We start from the raw sequence: 25157 nt of genomic DNA on the forward strand, positions 1-25157 counted from the left end.
TAAAATTCCAGTAACTCTTAATATTTCATTTAGCATTTTGGAGTTTTAGAATGTATACACTGTTTCACTTCTGCCTGTTTTTGTTGTATCATGTCTTGTTCTTAATGGATTTATTCTTGATTATATTTAATGTATTTTTATATAAGAATGCAAAATCTTATTTTAAAATTATTTTGTAATTGCTCCATTACTCTCATTTGGTAGGGAAGGAAAGGGAGTTAATAGCCTATTGCTATTGGAAGTCTACTTTCAGCTGCGTGTCATGAGTTTGTAGGTCATTTTTTCCCCAGTGGTATTTACAGTTTCTCAAATTACTGTTTTGTATTGTTTTGATTTGTATTTGTAAGTTTTGTATTGTTACTAGAGGATACAAGACAGCTCCCAGCATTATTTTTCTCATGTGTTGGGGACATTTATCTGTTGGATTCCCTTGAGTTGGTATTTTCTCTTTCTCTCTGTACTAACTTTACCCTGAATAGAGATTTTTATGGTTTCCCCCGTTGGGTAGCCCAGAGGTCTCCTACTCACCATTAGGGTTTATACTAATGACCTAGAGTCTTGTGTTGTATTGAGATAGTGAGGATGTTACAAATTCAGTCTGTTTTGTATGTCCTCAAGACCCAGCCACCCATTCAGCAATTTGTTAAAAGGTCTCATGGGGCTCCGCATATAGTTGCGTTCTGGGATAAGGTTTGTTATAACCAAAGGGTACAAGACAGGGTCAGGGCAGGACAAAGACACGGGAGAAGGCTGGAGAAAAGCCCATACAGGCTTCCTTGTACCCTCTCTTTTGTGAAGAGACCTATCTAACATGTTTCTTTCTCTGACAGTAAAAAAAAATGCAGAAAGATGTTGTGATATTTTTGTCCAGGGAAGCCCATTAGAGACTTGGTGCTGTATCTGTTTCCTATGGCTGCCATAAGTTGCCACAACTTGATGGCTTAAAAGAGCAGAAATGTATTCTCTCACAGTTATGAAGGTCAGAAATCTGAAGTCAAGGTGTTGGCCGGGTTAGATCCTCATGGGGCTCTGAGAAGCCATCCTGTACCCTCTCCTAGCTTCTGATGGCCGCCAGCAAATGTCAGTGTTTCTCAGCTTGTTGATATATCACTCCAGTCTCTTGTCTCCACCTTCAGGTGGGCTTCTTCACTCTCTCTGTTTCAAATCTCTTTCCACCCTTCTCTTACAATACCAGCTGCCATTGGGCTTCCCTTAAATCTAGAATGATCTCATCCTAGGTACTTAGCTTAGTTCCATCTGCAAAGACCCTTTTTCCAAATAAATCATCTTTACAAGTTCCAGGAATTAGGACTTGGACATGAATTTTTGGGGGGCTGCCATTTAATCTGGTGTAATGCCCAAGGTTTTTGGAGGCTGGTATTTCAGACTACCAGAAGAAAAGTAGGGGTTCAGTATAAATTAGACTGTTTGTATGAACAGTCTAGGCACAGTGAGACTTCCTTATCTGTCAGGGAACTGTTTTGAGTGCCAAGTTACCAGATGCCAGCTCAGGCCCTACCTTGCAAGCAGGCCCTTCAAGAGATACAGGTATCTTTTGCTTTTTGAAAGTTTGCCTGACACCACTTTGCTTTTTATAAAAGAAAGATATATTTGTACCTGTTTCTGCTAACCAGAAGAAATCTGAAGAGGACTTTCACTTTTACCAAAAAGAGGCAAAAAGCAAAAATAGCATTCAGCATTTGCTTTGCAGTGAGCCGGTAGGGAGGCAAAGTGTACCATGAGCAGTGAAGCACCCATTCAAGCTCTGTCCCTGGGACCTACACACAGAATCTCAGCATCAAGCCACCGTAGCTTTAAACTGTGTGACCATCTGTGCTTCATCTCAATTTATTCTGTGCTTCCGCCAGCAAGATGTGTCCTAAGGTAATTGCTTCTTAGCTTCATGCCATTTGGCTTATATAGGGTCTTATAGAAACGGCCTACTTTTGGATAGTGGGGGAAACCTGTCCCAACCTCAGCCCTGCCAAATTAGGTCTTTTCTGTACAAGTCCACCCTCTTCGCCTTTATGCAAGGCATCTTACAGCAGTTACTATCATTAGGACTTCAACATGCAGGGACCAACCTGTGGTATTGACCTCAGTTACACCCTAAAGTCCTAGATTTAGCCAGTTAAATCCCATTAGTTGTAAAGAACTATCTTAGAAGCTTGGTGGGCTTCCCTGGTGGCTCAGCTGGTAAAGAATCTGCCTGCAATGTGGAAGACCTGGGTTCGATCCCTGGGTTGAGAAGATCCCCTGGAGAAAGGAAAGGCTACCCATTCCAGTATACTAGCCTGAAGAATTCCATGGACTGTGTATAGTCCATGGGGTTGCAAAGAGTCGGACACAACTGAGTGACTTTCTTTTCACTTTTTCAGAAGCTTGGTGGCTTCCTCAAGCGATGTGCCTCCTGTAGTTTGTAGCTTTTGGCAGGAATCACAAGTTAATGGACGCTGTTAGTCCCTGGTACAACAGTATAGAGCCAATCAGCTCAACTTCAGATGGTCCCATTAGAGAACAGATCCCTCTTTGTCGGCATCTGTATATGGCTCAGGCAGGCCAGATAGCCTCCATGATGATTTTACAGTTGATAGCCCCTCTCAGGGGTGTTCTAAAGCTACAGCATTTCCAGAGTCTGAGTCCTATTCATTGAGTGGAGGGATCTCATCTGAATTCTGTTCAGCGCAGCTAGTACTAAGGTTACCAGAGTGCATTGTGGACAGTATAAGATTCAGATGTAAAGTCATATCTAGGCAATTAGGATCTGGAATTCAAATTCAAGAAATGTCAGCAACTAATTTTCTTCTGCAGTTGCAAACCCGAGACACTGCAGGGCCAGACAACCGGTCTCAAAGCCCAAGTAATGAGGGTTTCCTAAGGCCTTTATCCCTTGCCTGGAGTCCAGATCGACCCACTCTAAAATATGCACTTGTGCAGAAAAATCATCAGTCTTTAAGGGTCAGGCATTTGATTTCAACAGGAGCTTGTTAGCAAATTAAAAACTGCTTTTTAAAACTTAAAAAAAAAAGTTTATTTCCATCTGAAGATTTTCTCTTTTTTCACATGTCTCCCTTTTGTAAAAAGAGGTGCCAATAAGGAAAAATCATAACACAGGTCATTGGTTATGGAGATTTGCTGTTTTCAACGTTCAGAGTTTAAATTTCAGTATTCCTACTTATGGCAAAAGCATCGAAGAGTTGTACACAACTAATAATTTTTCTTTGCACATTCCCCTGATTATTGTGATCTTTCTCTAGTATTCATGAAAATTATAAGCATGTTATAATCATATGTGAATGAAATAGCCACAAAACCATTGAAAAAATTTTTTTAATCATTGCATGTTTTGCTCAAAGCCCCAGCAGTAAATTCGGCATTTACAGGGTTAAAGTGACAGCTACAGAGAGACCTCAGCTGGAGTGAAGGGTGAGGGGTGGTCCTGGAGCTCAGCTGCAGAAAAGGCTCCTGGTGTATCTCCCCCCCCCCACCCCCCGCTTTATTTTTCTTTCTGCCTGAAGGAATGAACACCTTTCCAGCTGTTTTTATCACCTCTGATTCATTCAAAGCCCACCTTTGGGAACATTGATCCCTTTTCTCTCACACCAGGTGCCTCACACCAGTCACGAACAGACTTCACCAGGCCTCTCTCTTGTCTTCATTTCAGCTGGCGGGGCCAAAAGAAGCCAGGGTATCCCAGGAGTCTAGTCTTCTTCTCTTGCATGTATTTTCAAATTCCATAGGTAACGTTTACCTCTCACAGCAGAGAGCGATTCACTGCAGGTAACGATTCAGCTGTTCTTTTGTACTCTGAGTAACTCCACAGTCACCCAGGCACCAGCATTTCATCATTCCCAGCCCTTCTTTCTTTCCCAAAATAAGACTGTAGCCGTATTTCGGTGAGTTGGAGTGAATCCCATGGCCAGCACTGTTTTGGGGGATCCTCGAGGCCACACACATTTGGGGCTACTTTAGGAGGAATCATGGAAATCAGCATATAGGTGGATTCATCGCTGAGGTCTATTACAGTGGAAGAATGTATGACAGGATCACTGAGGGAAAAATACACAGATTCTAGAGAAAGCTATGCACAGGCTTCCTTATACTCTTTCCCTCCCCTGAGGAGACATACCAAATTCTTTTTTTTTTTTTTTTTCAGAAGCAAAAAATGTAGAATATGTGTAGAATATTTTCTGCCCAGGATTGTCTACTAGATAATTGGATTTCTGGACTTTATTGGAAGCTGATTGAGGCGTCTTCTGCTTAGCGTGTACCCAAGTTCCAGACTCCCAGAAGGAAAGCAGATGTTAACCATAAATCGCGTTGTTTGTACAAACAGTTTAGGTACAGGGCACCTGCCGTATCAGGGAATGCTTCGGGTGCCACATCCCGAGAAGCTAGTCCAGGGCCTACCTTGCAAGGAGGCCCTTCTAAAGCTGGCAGCCTCGGACCTGCTATGTTAACTCCTTTATTCACACAGCAGCCAGTGAGGCAGGAGGTGGGTTGGCCTAGACCGTGACTTGAGACTATGTCTGCCTCATCTTCCCAAGCCCGTCTTGGCCATGCAGCTTTGTTCCCTAGAACATAGCCCAACTCAGCAGAGTATATGGCTCAGTGAAACCTCTTGAGTCTCTTTTCATGACAAGGGAGTCCCCACCACAGCTGAGAAACTAGGGTAGGTCCTATGTGATGTGTGGAGGAGAGAAGCTTTCATTCAGACTCCGGTCAGCCTCCAACAGACCTCAGGCCCAGAGCCTAGCGCATCTGGAGCTTGAGCTCGCTTATTGCTATGTGTTCTAGTTTACTTTTTTTCTCTACAAACACATGACTGCATATTTTAGATTTTTTTTTTTTAAATGTCATCTATCACTGCTACCCATTTGGAGGAAAGCCCGGTGGAGAGGGGAGACTGACTTAAAGGCGGTGGAGAGGGGAGACTGACTTAAGTTTACAATGTCATCTTAGCCAGAAGATGTTCTTTTACTTTTTAATACATTGTTGCGGGTTTCTCTACTAAGATATGGGACTGAACCCATGGGGCCTACGCTGAGTTGCATGGTAACTGGTGGCACAGTGCTTTCTTCAGAAATGCCTTTCACCTAGGTTTCTGGCCTACTGTCTTTGTGTCTCTTGACTCTTCCTTTAGGATAAATTATTTCCCATGGGGTTATTAGTGGGCCAGCCTTATAGTGTCTGTTTTGAGAGAGAACCTTAGGTGCTTAAGATTCCCCTCCTACTCATGGCTTTTGGTCAAAGATATGACCGAACATGCAACAACAGAGTTTGGGCTGTCTCACCATTTCTCAAAGTCATTCTGCTCATTATAGGGAGGGACAAATAGCTAATCTCTAAGTCTTCATTTTCTATTAACTTAAATGATTCTCATTATATTTTTAACATCAGCTTTTTATTACTCAGCATCGTTTTCTCCAGTCTCCTTTTGAAACGTAATCTCTATAATGTAAGGTGTCTTGGTAGTATGATGAATCGAGATGTGTGCACTTTTGACTACAGAAGTCGGAGGAGATTTCTGGAGACTTGTCACTGCTCTGGCCCACCAAAGGGTTAGTGACAAGATCTCAGCTCAGTGAGTCCTCTTCTCAAAGGACGTTTGACTCTTGGCTGGGTTGAGACAAGGACTGAAGAAAATGTTGGCTTATACCCACAGCAGTCTTGGGTCAGCCACTAAGCAGTTCTTGCCACAGTGGCCGCCTACTGGTCTATGCTGTTCTTATAATACGGTGTTGACGACCAGACACGTCGCTTCTGGTGAGATGTGACTGGTATATCCTTAGTGATTTCTGCTACCGGTGATTCCATGATTCATACACCACATGTCTTGAAGGTAATATTTAATGTAAGTAATGTTTAAACTGACTAAATTGCTTCATGTTATCCTTATGAATCCAAATCTCTTTTAAATTTTTGTTTGAACAGGCCAATAGCACAGTATACAGGAGCAGTTAATTCTTTTAAACCTTAATTTGGTTTCATTTCAGTTCAGTCACTCAGTTGTGTCTGACTCTTCACGACCCCATGAATGGCAGCACGCCAGGCCTCCCTGTCCATCACCAATTCCTGGAGTTTACCCAAACTCATGTCCATTGAGTCGGTGATGCCATCCAGCCATCCAGCCATCTTATCCTCTGTCTTTCCCTTCTCCTCCTGCCTTCAATCTCTTGCAACATCAGGGTCTTTTCAAATGAGTCAGCTCTTCGCATCAGGTGGCCAAAATACTGGAATTTCAGCTTTAACATCAGTCCTTCCAATGAACACCCAGGACCGATTTCCTTTAGGACTGGTTGGATCTCCTTGTAGTCCAAGGGACTCTCAAGAGTCTTCTCCAACACCACAGTTCAAAAACATCAATTCTTTGGTGCTCAGCCCTCTTTATAGTCCAACTCTCACCTCCATACATGACCACTGGAAAAACCATAGCCTTGACTAGATGGACATTTGTTGACAAAGTAATGTCTCTGCTTTTGAATATGCTATCTAGGTTGGTCATAACTTTCCTTCCAAGGAGTAAGCGTCTTTTAATTTCACGGCTGCAATCACCATCTGCATTGATTTTGGAGCCCAAAAAAGTAGTCAGCCGCTATTCCCACTGTTTCCCCATCTATTTGACATGAAATGATGGACCAGATGCCATGATCTTCGTTTTCTGAATGTTGAGCTTTAAGCCAACTTTTTCACTCTCCTCTTTCACTTTCAACAAGAGGCTTTTTCGTTCCTCTTCACTTTCTGCCATAAGGGTGGTGTTATCTGCATATCTGAGGTGATTGATATTTCTCCCAGCAATCTTGATTCCAGCTTGTGCTTCTTCCAGCCCAGCATTTCTCATGATGTACTCTGCATAGAAGTTGAATAAGCAGGGTGACAATATACAGCCTTGATGGACTCCTTTTCCTATTTGAAACCAGTCTGTTGTTCCATGTCCAGTTCTAACTGTTGCTTCCTGACCTGCATATAGGTTTCTGAAGAGGCAGGTCAGGTGGTCTGGTATTCCCATCTCTTTCAGAATTTTCCACAGTTTATTGTGATCCACACTGAAAATTATATATGTATTTTTACTTTTAGAAGCTTGTTTCATATTGAGAAGGTAGTTTTGAACTTTGATTCTGTCACCATCTTCTTGGCCAGGTTTGTGTCCTCTGAAATTTTGCCAAAGTTTGCCAGTCTTTGGTGTCAAATTGATTTGAATTTGCTAGCTTGCTCACCAAGTGGGTTTTACTATCTGCTATTCCTCAAGTATTTTCCTTTAAAACATAGAAACATCATTGGTGATATCTGATCCTATATTCTCCTTGTTTTTCTCTCAATATTTTAAAGATTTAGTTTTAAAATAAGTTGTTTCTATCAGTTTCCATCTTTGTGCTTTCAGCATAGCTAACATTTATCTGCATTAGCATGCCTCTGATTTTTTAGATGCACAAAATGGTATAAAGTTCAAAGTAGTACAGAGTTCAAAACTATGAAATATATTCTCCATAACATTGCTCTGTGAAGGATACAATTACAAAACACTCAACCTCCAAAAGGGAGTATGATTTATGCCCACTCCCAATGTTTGTTGTTAGTTGGCTCCAAGAACTGGTTTTACCAAAAACATGAGATAATAGGAATCACTCCTCTTGCCCTGCTTTAAGTGATCTGATGTCCTTTATCTTTATTTAGCTAAATTGTAGATCCATACATTTTACATTTCTCAAGTTTTCTCAAATCAGGTGAAATATGATATGGATATGAGTAGTTTCGTATCAGGGGCCCCTTTGGGGTGGCAGCACCTGAGGAGTCCTCAGAATTAGGGATGCTGTGCAGGGTAGGGTAAGGTGACTTGGCTGCTGGAACCCTGGGCACCAGGGAGTCTCCACCTTGATTCCAGGGAACTGTGCATGACAAGGAAACAGCTGTCTTTGGACCTCAGGGAACAACTTGGCCAGTGTGAATGTCAACTATAACTAGAGATTGTTACCTTTTCCTATTTTCTGAGTGACACAAAATATCCTCAATTCCTCCCCGGAGAGGAGAGAAAATCTCTGTACTGAGAATATGCCTTTAGTCTTGTGCTATGTGTGCCTGGGGTCTGAGTCAAATTGCTATAAAGGAAATAAAATGTTTATTACACACCTGTGTCTGTGGACTGTGATACATACCCAATGACCTCAGCATAATCTTAGGGAACTGATTTACTAAAAAGGGGAGCAAGCAAATCTTCTCACAGGCAAGTATAAGTTAGGGGGAGAGCCAACATGTATTGTGTGCCAACTGTACACCAGAGCTGATGGGACACATTTCATTGATTTCATTTGCAGAGGTCTTAACCAGATAAGCATTAACACCAAATTATGGATGAAAAAGCAGGTTGTATTAGGATTCTCCAGTGAAATAAATATACATAGTCTGGTCTGGTCCACAGCCCTGTGAGCCAGTAGTATAAATTTGGGTCTGAAGGCAAGAATATGTCCCAGCTCAAGGTAGTCAGGAAGGAGGAATTCCTTCTTTTACAGTCTTTTTGTTCTGTTCACATCTTCAGTTGATTGGATGAGGCCCACCAGCTTTAGGGAGGGCAATCTGCTTTAATCTGTCAAGTGATGTTAATCTCATTCAGAAAGATTCTCACAGACACACCCAGGATGATATTTCACCAAACGTCTGGGCACTCAGTGTCCCAATCAAGTTGACACATCACCCAGGATAAGAATGAAATATTTAGCATGTAATTGCATATCAGCAAGTAGAACAAGAGTAAAACCCCAAGTCTGCAGTACTCAAAGCTTCCTTGTGAAATTTGTGTATTGCTTGCCCAGTACTTCGTAACTGCTTAGGCTACTTTAGACTCAATAAGCAAGTCACAGTGCCATTCTCTGATCTTCTCTCCTATCCTACCCCTCCAAATTAGAAACCCTGGACTCCCACTTGTGTTTGGGAAAACCTGGGTTAGCTTCTTCAGGCTTCTTGTTGAGTCTTCTTCTATGATAATCACTCAGGCAGGCAGCCTACCACAGGTAATGCATTTTGTTTAAACATTCAGGCTTCCCCTTTCATTGTGACCCATATGAGGTACTTAGACCAATTTTATTTATAAATCTTTTGTGCCAAGTCCCCAAGGATGGGCTGCAACCCCAGGTCAGATGGTTTGAGCTAAACTGCAGCCTATGTAGAAGCAGGAAAATGAAAACGTTCTGTATTCTACCACAGATAACTAATAAGGAATCTCTCTTGGAGGAGCAGAAGGGGAGAGGATAGAGGAATGCTATTGCAGCAGCTTTTTCCTTTCATTCCAAAGTGAATGAGCTGCCACTTCCATGAGAACCGTTTATATGATGCAGCCATTTAAATAATGCAGTTTTTTTGTTTTCCCTTGAAGAGCATGAGTTTAAAGTTTCAGGTTCAAGTTCAAGTGGCTGGTAATAGGACATTCCTGTAGCCCCAACCTCACCTACACACATCTTAAGCACTCTTCCAAGTCCTTATGCACTGATGCATTACCACTACAGACCCTTAGTCTATCCAGGGAAAGGCATGACCCAGTTTTCACTGCACTATTTGACATCAGAAGAAAAGGAAACAAGGGCTTTTTAACAAGGCGGAATGTGTGCACGTGATTGAGAAAACCTGAGAGCTGGATTTAAATGTTTTAGATTGGGTTCGCAAAGTTGTCCTCTTTGGGGACCCAGTTTCTTCTCTTTGACCATCTAAGGCTCTGTCCAAACTTGCCCTTCAGACATAAGGAATTAACTTTTCCCTCCACATGGAATGGTCGCTTGACTCACTCTCCCCGTGATGACAGACGATTTTAAGAATCACACGAGGTGCCAGGGTTATTGCTGCTGCTCTTGCTGCCAGCTCCTAACCTTTCAACCACAGAAAAATGTCTCTGTTGGCATTCGTGCCCCTAGCCTGCCAGTTGCTACTTTGGAAAGAAGAGAAATTTGTTTTTGATCCTTTTCCTGGTAACACAACAATAAGCAGAAATGGCCTGATATGATCCTTTTTCTTACACTAAAATTATAAAGAGAAATCCTTTATTTTCCTTAAAGTCTTTAAACATTATTTCAGCATTCTTTATTTAATAAGAAAATTTAGAATATGCAAATGAACAGGAAAAAAATAAAATCACTCCTTCGCCCTCATACAGAGGTAAACTTTAAGTGTATTTTGGAGTATAGATCTTAACAATTTTCCCCATATATTAAATATATAAGTGTACACACAGTCACATTACAAAAGTTGAATCATTATGTGCATACTGTTTTAAAAACTACTGTTTAGGGACTAGCAGTTCAAGACAGTGATGTAGGACAGTCCTGAATTCATCTTCAATGGACACAGCGACTCTACAGCTAATATAGATCGATGCCCTCTGAAAAAGACCTAAACGCTAGCTGAACAGCTCCTTCACAACAAAGAATAGTCACCATGAGGTGAGCTGCATAGGAAAGGCGGTGGCACAGTCTTATCAAAAACCTGACCCCCAACGTGGCAACCTACAAATCACAAGTAGGGAGGAGCCCCCTGAGGAGTGAGGGTTCTGGGCCCCGCATCAGGCCCCGACTCTTGGGACTTGCATTGGAGAAATGACCTCCCTCATGCCAAACGTCTGGCTTGGAAAACCAATAGGGCTTACTGTTCAGGAGAACCACAGGTTTGTAGGGAATGGAGAGATTCCGCTCTTTAAGGGCTCAAACACAGACTCACTTAACCCAGGACCAAGTGCAAAAGCAGCAATTTGAAAGGCGCCCAGACTATATGGGAAAGAGACTTATTTGCAAATCTTAAAGCATCTGCCTGAGGATCAGGAGTCTGTTGGGACTCTCTGGGGACAGAGGCACTAGGGAGTATGGTATTTTGCATTTGCTCTCTACTTTGCTGGCATTGTCACTAGTAAGCACTGTTTTTGCACTTTCCCTTTAACCTGCTGGCTTGGTGGGTGTGCCCCACCCTGTGCCACTCCCAGTCCCAGCAAAGAGGGGTACCAAGGCCTTGGTCTGAAGGTCGAGAGGATTGCATTTCTGGGCTCCATGGGTCTGAAATTTGGAGGGGCAGTTGTTAGAAATTTGTTAGAAAGTTACTATCCTCAGGGAACTGCAGAAAGCAGACTCATTCCCCCAGTCTCCTTGTGAAAAAGGTCTGAGAACTCATCCTGGGACTTCAATTCCCCCAGTCTCCTTGTGAAAAAGGTCTGAGAACTCATCCTGGGACTTCGGCCTGAGGGACACACTTATGATTATCCTACTTTTAGAGGATACAGAAGTACTCTCAGGGAATGTCAAATAGGGACAACATCTCTGCCCTCACCCTTGGCCTTTTGCTGTAGCTTCCTGTACTTCCCAGAACGTAGCTCACACACTGAACAGGAGCTCTGATTTTTTGTAGCTGTCACTAAGGGACACCTCCAGACTCTTGGATGGGAGAAAAGCAGGGTTTAACAATTGTGGTCCCACAGGGCAGTATATATTTGCATACCTTAACGGCTGCTGCCTGAGGGTCTAGCTTCTGATGAGCCTGAAACTCCCTGTTGACTGAGGATACCTCCCTCTGCAATGCTCATAGATCTTGGCACAACACCAGCAACTGGGACCTATCAGGGATAAATCAGGCTGTTTAGAGAATCACAAAGTTTCACGTGACAACCAGAGTTAGGGCAAAGTTAAACGATAAGGTTCATCTTCTGTTTATGGCTACCCCTTCAAGACTGGGAGGGATAGCTACTTCACTTGATATATAGAAACAAACACAGAGACTCAAGCAAAATGGGGAGACAGGAATGTGTTCCAAACAAAAGAACAAGGTAAACTCCAGAACGACCTTGATGAGATAGATATTTGTAATTTACCTGATAAAGAGTTCATAAAGTAATGTTCATAAAGATGGTCACCAAACTCAGGAGAATAATGGATGAATACAGTGAAAATTTTAACAAGAAGACAGAAAATATAAGAATGTTATATTCACAAAGCTGAAGAATCCAATAACTGAATGGAAAACTAGAGGAATTCAACAGCAGACTAAATAAAGCAGAAGAAAGAATTAGTGATCTGGAAGACAAGGCAGTGGAACTCAAACAGAGAAGCAAATAGGAAAAAGAATTTTAAAGAATGAAGATACTTTCATGGGACATGAAGTGGGATAACATTCACATTATAGGGATCCCAGAAGGAGAAGAGAGAGAGAAACAGGCAGGAAACTTACATGAAGAAATAATGGCTGAAACATCCCTAACCTGGGGAAGGAAATAGATGTCTAGATCCAACAGGCCAAAGAGTTCAAAGCAAGATAAACCCAAAGAGATTTAGACTAAGACTAATTAAAACTAAGCTGTCAAAAGTAAAAGAATCTTAAAAGCAGCAAGAGAAATACAACTTATTATGTACAAAGGAACTCCCATAAGACATAAGCAGAGTTCTCAACAGAAGCTTTGCAGGTCAGAAGAGAATGAATGATATATTCAGAAAGCTTAAAGGGAAAAAAAACAGTCCAACCAAGAACACTCTCTCCCTCAAGGCTACCATCCAGAACTGAAGGAGAGAGAAAGAGCTCTTCAGACAAGCAAAAGCTAAAGCAGCTCATTACCAGTGAACCAGCCTTCCAGGCAATGTTAAAGAGTCTACTTTAAGCTGAAAAGAAAGGGCACTAATTTGTAACAAGAAAACCTATGGATATGATTATCTCACTGATAAAGGTAAATGTATGTTAAAGGTTGTAGATAAATATCATTAAAGCTAGTAAGGAGGTTTAAAGACAAAAATAGCAAAAAAGAATTGTAACTATCCTTAGTTAAGGTATATTCAAAGTAAAAGATATAAAATGGAACATCAAAAACATAAAACCTGGGGCAGTGGGAATGAAATGAAAATTTTAGAATGTGTTCAAACTTATGTGTTAGAACTTGCTATTAAGTTAAAATGTGCTTAATTTGATATTAAGTTAAAAGGCTATAGGCTATTACATATGAGCCTCATGGTAGCCACAAGGCAAAAACCTATAGTAGGTACACAAAAAATAAGGAGAAAGGAATCTAGCAGACACTGTAGAAAGTAATCAGATTACAAGTGAAGAGAGCAAAAAAAGAGGAAAGGAACAAAGAGGAGCTACAAAACAGCCAAACAATTAACAGGTTGGTAATAAGTACGTGTATGTGTGTGATAAGTTGCTTCAGTCATGTCTGACTGTCTGCGACCCCATGGACTGTAGCCTGCTAAGCTCCTCTATCCATGGGATTCTCAAGGCAAGAGTACTGCTGCTGCTGCTGCTGCTAAGTCACTTCAGCAGTGGGTTGCAATTTCTTCCTCCAAGGGGTATTTCCCACCCAGGTATCAAACCCACATCTCTTTTGTCTCCTGCATTTGCAGGTGGGTTCTTTACCACTAGTACCGCCTGGGAAGCCCTGGTAAGTATATACCTATCAATGTTTCTAAATGTAACCAGACTAAATTCTACCAAAAAACATAGAGTGGCTGAATAGATAAAAACACAAAGCCCATCTATATGCTGCCTGTAAGAGATTCACTTCAGATGTGAGGACACACACAGCCTGAAAGTAAAGGAATGGGAAATGATGTTTCTTGCAAATGAAAACCAAATGAAAGCTGGGGTAGCTATACTTAAAACAGAAAAAATAGACTTTATTATGTTTAAAATTATTTATTTAATTTTTACTGTACTTTTTCAAATTGTGGCAAGTGGAGGCTGCTCTAGTTGCGGTGCGTGGGCTTCTCATTGCTGTGACTTCTCCTGTTGCAGAGCACAGGCTCTCGTGTGCACTGGCTTCAGTCGTTGTGACACATGGGCTTGGCTGCCCCACAGCATGTGGGATCTTCCTGGATTAGGGATCAAGCCTGTGTCCCTGTATTGGCAAGCAGATTCTTAACTACTGGACCACCAGAGAAGTCTGACAAAAGTCTTTAAAACAAAGAGTTTATTAAAAGACAAAGATGAGCATACTATATTGATTACGTTGTCAATCCAATAAGAAGATACAGCATTAATAAATGTCTATCCATCCAACAGTGAAGGCACTAATTTGGAAAGATGTGTGCACCCCTGTGTTCATTGCAGTATTATTTACAATAGCAAAGAGGTGGAAACAACTGAAGTGTCCGTCAGTGGATGAATAGGTAAAGAAGATAAAGAAGATGTGGTGTATATATATGCAGTGAAACACCACTCAGCCATAGAAATAATAACATCTTGCCATTCTTGGTAGCAACATGGATAGAACTTGAGAGTGTTGTGCTAAGTGAAATAAGTCAGACAGAAAGACAAATACTGTATAACTTTCCTTACATGTGGAATCTAAAAAAAGCAAAATAAATGAAAATGCAAAACTCAGAGATACAGAGAGCAGATTAGTAGTTGTCAGAGGGGAGGATTATTGGCGGGTAGGCAAAAATGGGTGAAGGGGATCAAGAGATACAAACTTTGAGTTAGAAAAAAAAATGTCATGGGAATGTAATGTGCAGCGTGGTGACTATAGTCAATAATATTGATTGTAATTTTGAAAGTTGTATGGAAATAAATTTGAAAAGTTCTCACCACAAGGAAAAAGAAAACTGTACGGTGACAGAGGGTGACTAGACTTATTGTGAACATTTCACACTGTATACAAATCTTGAATCATTATGTTGTACACCTGAAAGTAATATAATATTGTATGTCAATTACACTCAATAGAATGAAACAGAAACCCCTGCTGTATGGTCATCCTTGAAAAAATTTTATCTCAATATACTTCAAATGTCATCTTTTCAGATAATGCTCCAGTATCACACAATGTGCCGTATATTGACAGTTTAAATTGTTAGATATTTAGATTAAACATTTTTCTCTAAAATAAACAGGCTTATAATAAACATTTTTTTAAAATATTTACCTAAGCACTTGTCCAAGAATTTTGTCTGGATAAATTCCTGAAATTCATTCTGTCTAAAACATATATGCTAATTCTTGACATAATAAGGTATATATTAGTTATCCTTTGCTGCATAACTACCCCCCAAATTTAGTGGCCTAATGCCACTTAAATGGGCTTCCCTGATGGCTCAGATGGTAAAGAATCTGTCTATAGTGCAGGAGACCCAGGTTTGATCCCTGGGTGGGGAAGATCTCCTGGAGTAGGAAATGGCAACCCAGTCTAGTAGTCACTCTGGAGAATTCCATGGACAGAGGAGCCTGGCAGGCTACAGCACATGGGATCCCAAAGAGTCAGACATGACAGAGTGACTTGACTTTTCACTTTTGCTTAAAGTCACTAAATCATTTATTTTGCTCATAGATCTGCAATTTGGGTAGAGCTTAAATGGTCTCTTCTCAGGCTTGTCCCTCCTCTATATCATGTCAATTATAGGTTTACTGGGGCTTCTATCCGGAGAAGGCAATGGCACCCTACTCCAGTACTTTTGCCTGGAAAATCCCATGGACGGAGGAGCCTGGTGGGCTGCAGTCCATGGGGTCGCTAGAGTCGGACACGACTGAGCGACTTCACTTTCACTTTCACTTTTCTCTTTCATGTTTGGAGAAGGAAATGGCAACCCACTCCAGTGTTCTTGCCTGGAGAATCCCAGGGATGGGGAAGCCTGGTGGGCTGCTGTCTCTGGGGTCGCACAGAGTCGGACACGACTGAAGTGACTTAGCAGCAGCAGCAGCAGCAGGGGCTTCTATGGTGGCTCAGGTGGTAAAGAATCTGCTTGCAATGCAGGAGACCTGGGTTTGATCCTTGGGTCAGGAAGATCCTCTGGAGGAGGGCATGGTAACCCACTCTAGTTTTCTTGTCTGGAGACTCTCCGTGGACAGAGGAGCCTGGTGTGCTGCAGTCTATAGTATCACAACGAGTTGGACATGACTGAAGCAACCATACACACATGCATAGGTTTATTGCTGAGCATCCCTGGTGGCTCAGTGGTTAAGAATCTTCCTGCAATGCAGGAGACCTGGGTTCAATCCCTGAGTTGGGAAGAGGAAATGGCAACCCACTCTAATATTCTTGCCTGGGAAATTCTATGGACAGAGGCACCTGGCAGGCTACAGTCCATGGGGTAGCAAGAGTCAGATACAACTTAGTGACTAAATCACCAACCATCACCATAGGTTTACTGGGGGAATGAAGTATTTACTTTCAAGATGGCTCAGTCACCTGTATGGTCAGCTGGTGTTGGTAGTCAGCTGGAAGTTCTGTCAGTGCTGTGGACCAGGGTCCATAGTTTCTCTCCACAGAAATTTTTCCATGGACTGTTTGGGCTTCTTCATAGCGTGGTGCTCCCAAGAGTGAGTATCCTAAAAGGACAGGAAGAAAGGCTGTGACATAGCCTTGAAAATCACAAAGTGTCCATTTCATTATACTCTCTTGGTGAGGCACTCACAAGAGCCTGCCCAGGTTTGAGAGGTGAGGGCACAGACTTTACCTTGGTGGAGGAAGTAGCAGTGTTTTAAAAGAGCATGTGGTTTTCTCAGGGTGTATGCCCAGTAGTGGGATTGCTGGGTCATATTTGAGAGAGCAGCATTGACATATATACACTTGCTAAGTCGCTCAGTCGTGTCCGACTCCGTGCGACCCCATAGACGGCAGCCCACCAGGCTTCCCCGTCCCTGGGATTCTCCAGGCAAGAACACTGGAGTGGGTTGCCATTGCCTTCTCCAATATATATACACTACCATGTGTGAAATAGCTAGCTAGTGGGAAGCTGTTATACGCACAGGGGGCTCAGCTTAGTGCTCCGCGATGGCCTGGAGTATTGGGATGTGGGGGTCAATGGTAGGAGCGAGGCTCAAGAGAAATGGGATCTATGTATACATATAGCTGATTCACGTGTTGTCCAGGAAAAACTAACACAACATTGTAAAGCAATTATACTCCAATTAAAAAATAAAGTGTATGCGGGATGAAAAATATTGCTGCTAGCTTTGGAAAATACCATCGTCCATAAAATATAGTAAAAATCAGATTATTTAAGATTTAGAATTTTGAATCGATCTAGACTGTGTACCTCTGGATATTTTGTTATTGACAGCAGATTCCTGACTTTTTATTGTTCGTAAAGGGAAGATAAAGATTTGTAGGTTCACTCAGTGGTTAGTAGAAAGGTTAGCATCTATGACTAGAGTATGGTCAAGGTTCTTCCTGAGGGTCTTATAAGGCAAAGAGTAACTTGGGCAAGACAAGTAGTCAAAAAGCAGTTGGGAAGGAAGGCAGTCAAATGCCAAGGAGACCAATTACAAATGCCATTTCCAAATACTCTGGTGCACCATCAACCTCAGGTTGCAGAATGAAGAATTCAGGGTTTATATGTTGGTCAGTGAAAAATGTGTGGCTACCTCAGAGGTCATGTGGACAAGGACATTCAAATTAAAGGGTCCTTGGAGGTCCCAGGCTTCAATATCATAAAACATTGTCACTTCCTCATGTCATGCAAGACACAAACAGCCTCACCTATGTGACCACCTAGGTCTCAGGATAGTGATGCTAAAATGAACTTGGAAGTCATTTAGACTCAGATGTCCTTCAAAAACTGAAAAAGGGATAGTGGCAGAGTAACCCTGGAGGGACTGTGAATGGATACTCCTCCACAAACTTGGCCATTTAGGAAACTGTAATCACAATTTCTTTTTCCTGAATGTCAAAAGGTAACTACTGGTATTCTGTCTTCTTGCAGGAATTCTTCTCTACAAGGCATTTTTCATCAAAACCATATGACTGGTAGTTGATCACTGCAAATGATACTGCCATTAGGACAGTAGTTTTGGTATTTTTCTTTTTTTTCCTCCCTATTGAAATTGCTCTGGGAAGTATGTGGGAAACCTGTATGAATCAATAAATGATTAAATCCAACTTTACATAGATTCAAAGTGCTAGCAAGAGTGCTGGCCCCATTTCTTCCTTTGCCTGTCTGAATTATTTCCAACAGTGAAGGAAGTGTTTGTCACAGTCACAAGGGTAGATTGTGATGTGCCCTAAAAAGTGAACAGAATTTTTTTTTCTGAATGTACATATATATATATATTTATTTATTTTTTAAAGAACACACAAACAGATGAAAGTCACGCCCTTCTTTCACTTGCATCCACACATACTTTCATTTTGTGGCAGGGAAATTTGGGGGTTTTCGTTCAACATTGATAATTTAAAATTGACTTTAATTAACTGCCTGCATGCAAATATGTAATGATATTTGCAAAAATCAAGGACCGTTTAAGAAATTTCATCTGAAGAGTTTAATAAGCCCAAGAATTTAAACTTGAAATGCCCCATGATCGTCATTTGGAGCAGCAATTATCACCGTTACATGTTACGCAATGCTCAATTTAGATTTAGTCTAAGTGTTCCGCAATCAGGGACAATTTTGTCTCCTGCCCGCCTCCCTCTCCCACTTCTGACTGCCCTCTTCCCCCTCCCCCCACCTCCAAGACATTTTTGGGTGAGTGTGTGTTTGTGTGTGTGTGCACACGCATGTGTGCTATTGGTCAGAGATACTCTAAATATCCTAAAATGCATAGGGAAGTCCAGTTCAAAATTTCAAAAGCCCCGAGGTTGAGGAACCCTGATTTGAGTTCAGACATAAGAAATTTACTAGTGTAACTGTTAACCAAAATCCTTGTCTCCATTATTGCTGCCAAGGTGCCAAAACCAGGCTCAAATAGATTTGGTTGGATTTTTTTTTTTTTAAATGTTTCTGTTTTCACAGCTGAATAACATCCTTTAACTTGGGACTATAGGCACTGGCGACCCACTCCAGTACTCTTGCCTGGAAACTTCCATGGATGGAGGAGCCTGGTAGGCTGTAGTCCAAGGGGTCGCTGAGTTGGACACGACTGAGCGACTTCACTTTCACTTTTCATGTTCATGCATTGGAGAAGGAAATGGCAACCCACTCCAGTGTTCTTGCCTGGAAAATCCCAGGGACTGGGGAGCCTGGTGGGCTGCCGTCTATGGGGTCACACAGAGTCAGACACAACTGACGTGACTTAGCAGCAGCAGCATCATAGACACAAAAGGGTTAATTGAACAATACATTGACACAAAGAATGAACTCTAAGCAGATTTTCTAAATAGTTACTTAGAAAAAAACTTAGTTTACTTAGGCCTACCTCAAGGCATGACTTTTAAACCACTGATTTCCCTTGTTAGAATCTGGTAAAATCTTGGTCCATAGGTCTCTAGTAGTATATGAAGGCTTATTAGAGTCACACTTAGTGTTTAAATGTGAAATTTCTCTGCTTTATTTCTTGCTGTTTTATTGAGTGTCATTTTTTCCCTCGTTTATGCTTTTTCTTCCCTACGTTGCCTTATGTATTGGTGTGAACAACTGTCCAAATACCTAAGCCCTCTGATTGCCTACGAAGGGCTTTTTTAATCTTTGTATTCCATTCTTGCGTTTTGTCTTTTTCATTAAGGTTACACCATTTCATTGACCATTTGCTCAGACCTCTCAGTTGTCTGTGGAAGCCTGTTGTTTGATTTGGTGTTAATGACATGAATATTGGGTTAATGACATCACTGACCAATATTTGCTTATTATGATCTTTCCAAAAAAGATTTGATGCCCTTTATCAAAATAAATAAAATACTTTTTAAGACTTGCTGATGACCTTGGCTACTTGACCACACTCCAGACTGATCCACAGGCAAGCTGTTTTTGATCTTTGGATATCGACAAGCCCTCAGGATCAGGGGAGGGTTTTTTTGTCTAGCCCTGGAGAACCAAGGCAAAAAGAAGTTGTGTTTGGCAGTGCCACTAGGAAGTCTGTTTCCTTGAAGATACCTTTCTATGGTCTTTTCTTGTTCCATAGTTGGAAAGCATCCCTTTAGCTCAGAACCTGGGAGAAGAGCTATTCTTAATATGTCAACCCTATGACTCGCCTTCAGACTACTGTTATCCCAGAAGTGAAGCTATTTTTATCTCTTCTAAATCTTTTCACTCTTCCCTGATCCATCTAAATGATCTGATTACAAAAGTAAGCAGGAACTGGTTAAGTCCTAGAGCCAAAAAGATCAGTTCTTAATGTGTAATAATAATTTAATGGCTAAAATGGTAGAAAATGACATACTTAAAAAAAAAAAATTTATCCTAGATTTTATAGATGGGACATTTGGTAAGGCTCCCAGAACTCTCACCCCAGCACCCTGAGAAGAAAAATAAGTCTGGGCTCTGGATCTTTTATTGAATGTAAAGGTCAGTCACATACTGTCCTGTCGCAGATGAAGAGTCAGTTCTGAAATGACTCCTGCAAGAATTTTTCTCATTTTTAAAACCTGCTTGATGTAAAACCATCTTTTGGCTCTAATCAGAAATTTAATTTATTCAGAGATAAGGCAAAGGAAGATCTTAACTTCTCTGATGTGAGGGATCTGAAGAAATTAGGAGTGAGCAAGATTAATATCAGAGCATTGGCACTATACACATTTCCTAATGGATAAGATCTTTGGTTTTGTTATTTTAATTTTCTCTGCATGGAGTCAGATAGCCTACGTGCCTTCAATAATGATGATGCCAAGTCTCTGGGCTTCTAGGTCTCATCAGAAAGTTCTAAAGTAATTTTTAAATGTCATTTGGATCCAAAGGGTAGATAGACTCACATTCACTCATTCATCCACATTTCACGAAAGCCTATTATGTATGTCTTTCTGTAGTAGGTTTCTGGGTATGATAAAAACAAGAAAAAACATAGTTGGGAGTACATGACATAGTAAGGAAAATGATATAGAAAATTTCAATATGGTGATATAAGAGTGGATGATGAATACTTTGTGGGTGGTTTTGGGAAGCATTCCCAGTGGAGGCCACAGAGCTGGCTCTTGGGGAATGAGTAGGGCATCAGCAGGGAGATGATGTGGGAAAAGGTACTCAAGGCAGATCTGGTGCTTGTGTGATAGAACACCCGGAGATGAGAAAGCACAGGGTGCTTCTTGAGAAGCATAAGTAGTTTGGTTTGGCTTTCATCCCAGGGATCAGCACTGGGTAAGGTTGGAGGAATAAACAAGAGCCAGGGATCTGCTCTGTTTAGGAATGTGGACCTCATCCTCCTTTGTCACCTTGAGAGTTTATAGTTACTTCTTTGTCAAAACGCACTTTTCAGATGTGTACTGATTACCTGGCCAGTGCAGAGAGATGTGATGTGAGCGGGTGGAGGGCAGAGAAACAAAGAGAAAAATCATTGCTTTCCTTTAGAAACAAGGAGAAGGGAACAGAAATGAGACCATCACTAACGGTTAGACAGGAGGAACCTGCTTGCAGAGGACATCAGTTGCCCTGGACAGTTCCTCCCCATATTGGTAGTGAGAGGGCGAGTCACACGCAGAGAAATCAGCAAAGACAGGGCAGTGAGGATGTGAAGGGACATTGTCACCCCCGTCTTTGTCCTGTGGTAGTCTGACTCTGGGGCTGGAAGTAACAAGAAATCCAATAATTCCAATCAGGCTTTCGACACCTGAAATTTCTGTAGCTTGTTTCCAAAGCAATTGAAAACTGGCTTGGGCAGGAATGAAGAATACCCAGGGCAGAACATAAAGGAGATAGTTTTCCCATTACTGAGGTACAAATAAATAGCAAAGGCTCTCTGGGTGTGTCTGTGTGTCTATGTATGGGTCAACACGTGTGTTTGTATCTCAGCATCTTCATCACACACCTTTTCCTGATACCTTCAGGGTTAAGTGTTGGCCCATCCCCCAAGGTAGTCTATTTTCATTAGTTTTGCCATAAAGAGTCTGCAGATGAGTTGACTGGAGAAGTTTGGCAAGAAGAGAAAAGGAAAAGTGTTAGGAACAGAGAAGCCATGCCCAGTGTTTCTCTGGCAGGTTTGTTGTCCTCTGGCCCTATTCCAACCCATGAATTCTTACCCTGGTGTCAGGGATGTTCATAACATTTTGATCTTTCTGGGAGAGTAATTCATGGAGATGTGGCATTTTACTAGTTGTGGACTGGACGTGGTTGACTTTGGAAATTGATGTTAAGAGAGGAAGGAAAGAAAGAAAGGGCTTGGTGATGGGGGTGGTGAAAAGGGATTTGTGAAGCCCGGGCATTATTTGTGGCTGCATTCTATAGCTGCACTGTGGCCTCAAGTAAGTTATTTGAGCCTCTGTGCCTAATTTTCTCCATATGGAATAGGGAATGACTCAGTGACGCTAAAAAGGTGCCTCTGTTCTAAGAGTTTTTAACCATGTTAAACACCCCAGGTGAAAGGTGACAAAGAAGACAAATGGTCATAGTGTTATGGCCATTACAGTTCTGTGAGAAAATAATCTGCCTGCAGTTCGACTGACCAAGCAAGGCCCAGTTGTTCATTTGTAATCTCTTTCTTCCCTTTGCTATTTCCCCAGTCTTGGGTAAGCTTAATGGCTGCTGTGCTGTTACCTCCAAACTTTTCTCAATTCCAATTCTTATCCCTCCTTGAAGCTTAGCTCAAGAGATTCTTGACTCTTGAGTCCTGGATACATCCTTCATCCCACTGTGGCAATTATAGTCATGGAGGGGCTGGCACAGGGGTAATATTACCCACTGAACATTTTGGATCACCTATTTCCCTTCTGTTCCTGTGTGTATCTCTTTTCTTTCTGCTTCCCTGTGTATCCCCTGTGTTCCAAATTGGGAAAGGAGTATGTCAAGACTGTATATTGTCACCCTGCTTATTTAACTTATATGTACAGTACATCATGAGAAATGTTGGACTGAATAAAGCAAAAGCTGGAATCAAGATTGCCTGGAGATATATCAACAACCTCAGGTATGCAGATGATACCACCCATATGGCAGTAAGTGAAGAAGAACTAAAGAGCCTCTTGATGAGGGCAAAAGAGAAGGGTAAAAAATTTGGCTTAAAATTTAACATTCAAAACACTAAGATCATGGCATCTGGTCCCATCACTTCACAGCAAATAGATGAGGAAACAGTGGAAACAGTGAGAGACTTTATTTTGGGGGCCTCCAAAATCACTGCAGATGGTGACTGCAGCCTTGAAATTCAAAGACGCTTGCTTCTTGGAAGAAAAGTTATGACCAACCTATGACAGCATATTTTAATATGACAGCATATTAAAAAGCAAAGACATTACTTTGTTAACAAAGATCCATCTAGTCAAAGCTATGGTTTTTCCAGTAGTCATATATGCATCTGAGAGTTGAACTATAAAGAAAGCTGAGTGTAGTAGAATTGATGCTTTTGAACTGTGGTGTTGGAGAGACTCTTGAGAGTCCCTTGGACAGCAAGGAGACCCAACCAGTCCATGCTAAAGGAAATCAGTCCTTAATATTCATTGGAAGGACTGATGCTAAAGCTTAAACTCCAATACTTTGGCCACCTGATAAGAAGAACTGACTCGTTGGAAAAGACCCTGATGCTGGGAAAGATTGAAGATGGGAGGAGAAGGGGACGACAGAAGATGAGATTGTTGAATGGCATCACCAACTCAATGGACATGAGTTTAAGTAGGCTCCGGGAGTTGGTGATGGACAGGGAAGCCTGGCGTGCTGCAGTCCATGGGGTCATAAAGAGTTGGATACGACTGAGCAACTGAACTAAACTGTGTGTCTCTTTTCAATTAAAAAAAAGAAAAATCCCCTGGCTTATCTTTGGCTTCTTCCACTTCTCAAATCTTTTTGTTCATTATACCAGTTAGCAAAGTAAGAGACTATGAGGACCAGCAGGCAGATATGGGATATTCCTTTAAAAGGAGGTATGTTAGACAGATATTATGAGGGAGATGGGCTGGAAGATGCTCACAAATGGTGTCTTATCATGGGTGGGGGAAGACCTAGTGTGGCCATGAAACAATCATTTGTCTCTATGAGAAGGATAATCTATCAAAAAGCTGACAAAAAGTTCATCTGCTTGATTATCACCATGCATTAGCAATTCTGAACCATGTCAATGATAAAATATCCCCTGCTATTTACAAATGCATGACTCCTGTTCCTGGCCTACATGAATATTTTTGGCCCTTGTTATATTAGATGACCTTCTCTTGGATCACAGGCCTTGATTCTGAAACCAGTTTTATCTGCCAGGTTTTCTCTGTGAAAGAAGGAAGTTGTTTAGTGAGAGGGATACTTTTCAAATAACATGGAGTATCTACCTACAAAACAATGATGTCCATTTATTCCCAAACTATTGGTTTGTGATGGGAAAGGAAAAAGAAGTAAAAGTATTCAGCCTAGTTCTCATTCACACTGTCTAGGATCAATGATGCTTTGCAACAGTATTAACTAGTCAGTTCACAAACACAAGTAGGCTCTCTCCATTGGCTGCTGCCGAGTTCAGTGACAATTGTTCGCCTTGACTACAATTGTACTCGATTCTCAGAAAGAAGATAATGACTTTTTACAAGCTCTTTAGGCCGTTTTGCCTTTTGGATGTTCTTTGAAAAAGAACAGCCCCAATAGTCAATTTTTATGCAGCCAGACACCAATCTAACTTGCATTGCTTAATTGATTATGTATATGGAGAAGACAGCCAGGAGCGCTTAATTCTTTTTTTTGTTCAACCTCCAGGCAGATTAACCTGAAAGATAAATACTGACTAAAGCAAGGACTTATTGCCTTGATGTTTTGATTTGTAGAGCTGGTGTCTCCTTGGAATCCACCCTACCAGCTTCCACGAAGGCTTGTCCTACACTTGATCCATTTTCATCCGTAGTCTACTTTCCAATCACTGCTCCAACTGCTCTCAGCACATAACCACAACTGGGCCTAAGGAGTTCAGCGTTCGAAGGCAACTGAAAGACCGTCTCTTCCAACCCTCGGCTGGATGCTAACAACCCCTTTTAACAAAGGTTTGATCAACTATTTGTTCACTCCCTACTTGATTATTTCCAGTGATGGGGGCATCATTGCCTCCAGGTATACCTCATTTCACATTTCATGGTGTAATAGTATAGCATTCTTCTTTATAGATTCTTTGAGCTGGGCTCTATACCTTGCTTGGTCTTCTTGGGTGACTGAAAAAAGAATTGGAAAATGAATACTTGCACTTCTTGTTTGCCGCAAGAAGGCAGCTAACTCTTGCAATCTCAGCATTTCATGTATATTCCTTATAGTTTAGGATACAAAGTAAAGATGATGACTCTAGAAAAAGTAGGAATATTCAAATACTCAGAGGAAATCACACTATATCTTTGTCCCATGTCCCCAGATTAATAGATGTAAATATATAGCAAAATCTCAAAATGATAG

Source organism: Bos indicus x Bos taurus, chromosome 8 (genome assembly GCF_003369695.1).
Source record: "Bos indicus x Bos taurus breed Angus x Brahman F1 hybrid chromosome 8, Bos_hybrid_MaternalHap_v2.0, whole genome shotgun sequence".
Classification (NCBI taxonomy): Eukaryota; Metazoa; Chordata; class Mammalia; order Artiodactyla; family Bovidae; genus Bos; species Bos indicus x Bos taurus.